At 48.8% G+C, this 6,116-nt stretch overlaps 1 pseudogene; it reads right to left on the bottom strand.

The window, feature by feature from the left end:
* Positions 1-4,426: 4,426 nt before the first annotated feature.
* LOC144589975 (protein FAM187B-like) lies at positions 4,427-5,542 on the bottom strand (annotated as a pseudogene).
* Positions 5,543-6,116: the final 574 nt, after the last annotated feature.

The following is a 6,116-nucleotide window of genomic DNA, read 5'->3' as shown; positions in this document are numbered from 1 at the left end:
GCTTTAAGTTTGTACACCAATCTCCTGTGTGGGACCTTGTCGAAGGCCTTCTGAAAGTCCAGATATAACACATCGACTGGTTCTCCCTTATCCACTCTACAAGTTACATCCTCGAAAAAATTCTAGAGGTACTGTACAGAGTTTGTACGTTCTCCCCGTGACCTGCGTGGGTTTTCTCCGAGAACTTCGGTTTCCTCCCACACTCCAAAGACGTACTGGTTTGTAGGTTAATTGTCTGGGCAAATGTTTTTAAAAAATTGTCCCTAGTGGGTGTAGGATAGTGTTAATGTGCGGGGATCGCTGGGCGGCGCGGACCCGGTGGGCCGAAGGGCCTGTTTCTGCGCTCTATCTCCAAATCTAAAACAAATCTTAATTGTCGTATGTAGTGAAAACGCAATAATTGTTTGTACAGCATAACACATCTGTAGCAGCATAACACATCTGTAAACACATCTGTAAACACATAATGAACAAATGATGGTTCAAATCTATTAGGGTCAATCCAAAGCTCGAAGTCTCAAGTGTAACCAAGGCATTTCGTAGCCCGTCGTTTAGTCCGTGTTTGTCGTGGTCAAGAGCCCTATTGTTATTGAGAAACTAAGTGAATCTGGGGTGATCACAGTTTGCAGACTGCGATACCCTTACTCGGAGTTGGTACGGCGCTATGCCGCCCCAAGGTATTGTGTATCTTGGGTCCTTTACTGTTTATTGTGGAGTGTATTCTTATTGGCATTAGCACTGTGCATATTAACCCCCCTTATTCGGACAATCGGTAACAACAGAAAATATCTCCCGCGTGTGGTCCGCTAGAGCGAGAGTTTACTGTGACACCAACAACATGTCCGGAATAATCACATTGAAATCCCGGCCGCGAAAGCACAGCAATGCCTCGTCTTCCGCAGAAGAGAAAGGAAGTTCGAAATGTCCCCAGTATCTCTCACCAACTTCTGCACACTAACAGATTGCAACACATCTTAGTTTTGCACCAACTCTGCCCAAGACAGCAATAAATTGCTGAGAGTTGTGAATGTCGCCCAATGCATTACAGAGAGCGGCTTCCCAATCCCCCCCCCCCCCCCACCCACCCCACACCCTCACCCTCAGCTCCATTTACACTTCACGCTGCCTCTGGAATGCAGACAATATAATCAAGGACCATTCATCCCCTCTCCCTTTACTCTCGTACCCTCCCCATTGGGAAAAAGATACAAAACATAGAAAACACGAATCACCAGATTCAGGAACAGCTTCATCCTTCCTGTTATCAGACTGCTGAACGATCCTTCCAACGGCCAGGAATATAGCCGATGTTCCAACCTACATCAAGAGGACTGTGGACATTTGCTCTGTAAGACGCTAACTATGTTCTTCACTGCAGATTTTATCACTTTGCACAGCCTGGTGTACGCACATAGTGTACGATTCGCCTGGGCAGCATGCAAACACTATATCTTGGTGCACATGGTAATTATAAATCTGTACCAATAGATGTGCAACAAATGTCGCCATGGACGTGGTGGGCCGAAGGACCTGTTGTTGTGCACCTTGGGTCCAGGGCTCAAAGAGCAGTATTTCACCCCACACAGTATTGCTGTGATCGAACTCTGTCCAAAGTCACAACACAAATAGACAGGCGGTTTATGCAAAAGTATTCTGGCTCCGACACCATTCCTGGTCTCTGTATCCCCCATGGCACTTAAAGCCCTGTCTGTCTCTTTAACCACACCCAGACCCTACAAACCTATCCGTCTCCAACCTTCACCGGCTACTTCATCTCTCCCTATCTTAGTTTGTTTCTGCTTTTTTTTACTGTCAAGTGTACAGGGAAAACGTTGTGTTGCGTGCTATCGAGTTATGTAGGTTAATTGGCTGGGTAAATGTAAAAATTGTCCCTAGTGGGTGTAGGATAGTGTTAGTGTACGGGGATCGCTGGGCGGCACGGACTTGGTGGGCCGAAAAGGCCTGTTTCCGGCTGTATATATATGATGATGATGATGATGAGGCGAATAATACCATGCCTGTGTGCAACATGTTTTACAATAGAGAATGGAAACAGGGCAGAATATAACGTTGCAGCTGCCTCTAAACCCCTACGTATGTAACTCACTGTGACCCCATACACTCCTCTCTGTCTACGAACCCCATTCAACCCCTATACCACTTCCTGTTTTTGTAACCCCCTCCAACTCCTACACCCTTTCCTGTTTCAGCAATACCTTCCTACACCCCTTCTTGCTTCTGTAACCCCCTCCCCCCCCCCCCTGTCTCTGTAACCCTCTCTGACCCCTACACCCTTCCCTGGTAGTATTCTGATGACTTTCTCTTAAAGTCCCTCCAAATCCTCCACATCCTTCCTGTAATAGGCTTCTCAGGATGGACGGCAAGCTGGCGCGACGGTAAAATTGCTGCCTTACCGCGCCAGAGACCCGGGTTCGGTCCTGATCTCGGCTGCTGTACGGGCATTGAACGTTCTCTCCGTAACCGCGTGGGTATCCCAGGGACCTCCCGTTTCCTCCCACACTCCAAACACGTACAGATTTTGACGGTAAATTGGCTTTGGTAAAAATTGTAAATTGTCCAAGGTGTGTCGGACAGTGCAAGTGTAAGGGGGAATAATTCATTGGAGCGGACACGGTGGGCCGAAGGACCTGTTTCCACGCTGTATCTTTAAACTACGCCAAACTAAACTAAACCAAACAAAACTGCACGCAAACTTAAAATGTGACTGAACCCAAATTTTGTGAAATCACAGTTGATGAGGAAACTACCGATGCCAGTTTCCACAGGACTTTGAAACAACGACACAAATTAGGGTCCTCGTCGCATTGAAGGCCGTGGAATGAAACACCAGGGTTTACTGTAGATAAGGTGAATGCACAGCATGTTTTTACCCAGGGTAGGGGAATCAAGAACCAGAGGACAAAGGTATACGTTGAGGTGATAAAGATTAAAAAGGAGCTTGAGGAGCAACTTTATCACTCACTGAGTGCTAGGGATATGGAAGTACTGCTAAGCATTGAAAATACATTCGAACAGGTATATGGCAAGGAAGGGTGGAGAGGGATAGGGGTCAAACGCAGGCAAATGGGACTAGCTGTAGACGGGCTAGTTTGGTTAGAATGGGATGCTAGAGTCCAAAATCCGGCTCCGTTCGTACGCTCCACATTCCCGGCTCAAGTTCTTGAATAAATCGGGATTTCCATGACCGGTGGATGCTGGATTATCGGAGTTACGTTATATTAGTTGCCACCATCACAACATGCGCCCTCAGCCACAGCCCCCGCCACACTGCCTTCCATCAATAATACAGAAAAGTTGCTCACATTTATACATGAATGCCAATATATATTCTTAATCTTTTAAATTTACCCCACCACAAAGCAGCCCCTTTGTTGAGAACAAATCTGCCCTGGTACCCACGGTTGGCTGTGCAGATCCATGGGAGCTCTCTCCTGGTTGTTCAAGGGGTTTCCAACTCAACTCAACTCAATCCCACCAGACAATTCCACGATAAATTATTTGATGCAGACGCCAATGGAAGCTTCTCCATTGCAAGTCAATCAGGAATGTCTCAGCAACGTTTCCATCCCGTGGTTCATAATGGTGATTGTGTGCTGCAGACCAACGCAGCAAAATGTGGTTTTGTCAATGCAACTAATTCGCTGTGGCATCGGCAGTTTTAATGCATTGGTCCTACCACTGGACTTCGTGCCGCCTGTGGTTCAATCTCAGTGCTTCTAATACCGCCCAGCAGCTTGATTGCAACTCTCTCCCACCAACGCAGCTGAATGTAGTCTATTCAGTGCATCTTAGTCCGCTTTGGTCCAGTGCCAGCTGTTGTTTCTCCAGCCTGACTGCATTGGTGCGGTGTCATTTTAATGCAACGCAGCAAATATGTGTTTCCAATGCATCTCAACAGAGTGCCGCTCAGCTTCCAGAGCAGAACATTCAACGGATTGTCCGGGATTCACGGTGACTTAGTCGGATGGATTCAGAACTAGCTTATTCATCGAAGACAGCGAGTTGTGGGGGGCAGGGATATATTCTGGCTGGAGGTCCGAGACATGCTGAGTTCTGCGGTGATCTGTGTGCTCGATTGTCAGTTAGTGGGTGCGCACCGCAGTGGTAATGGGAATAAGAAGGGCTTAATTAGTTGACAAGTACAAGTGTCAGGGGTTACGGAGAGAAAACAGGAGAATGCGGTTGAGAGGGAAGATAGATCAGCCATGATGGCATGGCGGAGTAGACTTGATGGGCCCAATGGCCTAATTATGCTGACATATGAATTTATGTAATGGGGGGATGTTTGGAAAAAGAATAAAGGGGAAAGGAATGGGATGGCAAACAGAACTTGCATAATCTGAATGGGCTGATTGGCCTGCTGGGATATTAGTGCATATGAAGGTGTATTTGTAACGTGTGGACGTTACCAGTGCACGGCCTGGTGGCGCCGCACCTGGGCGCAGTAGGCAATAGAAAATACAGGAAAATTAGCAAAACAGACACGAAGGCAATGGCAGCCAAGATGTACCAAACCAAGCGCGCCCTGCTTTCCGCCCGCCGCCGCCATTGTTCCGTTATGTTCCAGCACCCTCAGGTGGAAGGCACCGGCCAGTTCCTCCGATTCGTACACCCTCTCATCTGCTTTCTGGACGCCTTATCGTGTCACATCGTCCAACGTTTGAGTGCTCCCTCGTCGTCGGGAGAGATATGCCCGCGAAACCTCGTTGGAATTTCTCCGCCAGGTCACCGGAGTGCAGACTGAGGCGCCGGGACACTTAAAGCTACCGTTCCGTTGACGTTGAACAAGTGAGTATCGATCAGGAGGAACACCGGACAGTTGCAAAGGGGATTCGGTCACGTGGGGAACGATGCACGGTTCCAATCCCATCTCGGGAGGCCGTCCTGGAAGTTACTGCCGCTTCGCCAAAGACCAGATGCCATGGGTTTCTGGTCGCCCAGGACTGGACTAGCGTAACAGAATCCCAAACGTCTTTCTCTCCGAACCGGCCGCAGTCCTCCCAAGTGTTCCAGACCGTGAATACTCCAAGTGCTGGTCTCCGACTTCTAAGAAGCAACTGGGAAGCGAGGAGACGCCGATGGATTTGTCCGAGATATGGATCTTGTCCGCATCTTGCATGTCGCCTCGTGGTAAGCGAGAGTCCTGTTTCCCGACCTGCAGAGATAGACGCCTGAGGCCCGAACGGTGGCGGACCTGATGACTAGATGCGGCCAGGATAACATGTAACCGGCCGGGAGATAGAACAGCGCGTTCTCCTTCAGAGATTCCTCTCCCGTTCCAACGAGAACTACCGCCTTGGTGTTAGTCTCCGTGGTGTTACAGAAGACCCAAGCCACGCCACGGGGACTGGTCGGTCTGTTGGGATGGATAAAGGAGGTTGGCTTTTTGGTGAGAAAGAGGATCTGACACGGCCAGTTAGGGTAACAAGTTACTAAGGTCCCACCCCACGCCAGCCGGGCGCCGGCCAATTGGGAGAGTAGAGGACCTCCCCAACGCGCTCCAACCCAACCCGGCGTCCATCCCGCGGCGTCTGAGCGAGAGAGCCGTTTCCCGCCACCAACACTCCATCTCCTGGAAAGTGCAAAGAAGTGGACAATGTCTCAATAATGGGACAAATTTCACAATTCTACCCGGTCCCGGCCAGAGCTTTGCCCCATCTGGTTCTAAAACAATAGACTGTAAATGGGAGGGGATCCTCCCTAAATCCCGGCTGTGATCACCCGAAATGAGTTTGGTTTCAGTTTAGTTTTATGGTCACGTGTACCGAGGTACACTGAAAAGCTTTGTAAAGAGGATGGTAAAGAATGCCTTTGGTACATTGACCTTCACCAGTCAGTGTATTGAGTACCGAAGATGGGACACTGTTACAGTTGGTGAGGCCACTTTTGGGGTACACTTTTCAATCTTAATCACCCTGCCCTAGGAAGGACGTCATTAATCTGGAAAGATACAGAGAATATGTCTAAGGATGTAGCCAGGGCTAGAGAGGTTGGGTTGGCAAAGACTTTATTCCTTGAAGCGGAGAAGGGAGGATAAGGTGATGATAAGGTGAAAGCCCAGTCCTTTAACCCAGAGTAGGGTAATCAAAAAACCA

This window comes from Rhinoraja longicauda, unplaced genomic scaffold, assembly GCF_053455715.1.
Source record: "Rhinoraja longicauda isolate Sanriku21f unplaced genomic scaffold, sRhiLon1.1 Scf000089, whole genome shotgun sequence".
NCBI classification, from domain to species: Eukaryota; Metazoa; Chordata; class Chondrichthyes; order Rajiformes; family Arhynchobatidae; genus Rhinoraja; species Rhinoraja longicauda.
The sequence above is the reverse complement of the archived record's forward strand: the minus strand, read 5'-3'. Positions and strand labels throughout refer to the sequence as shown.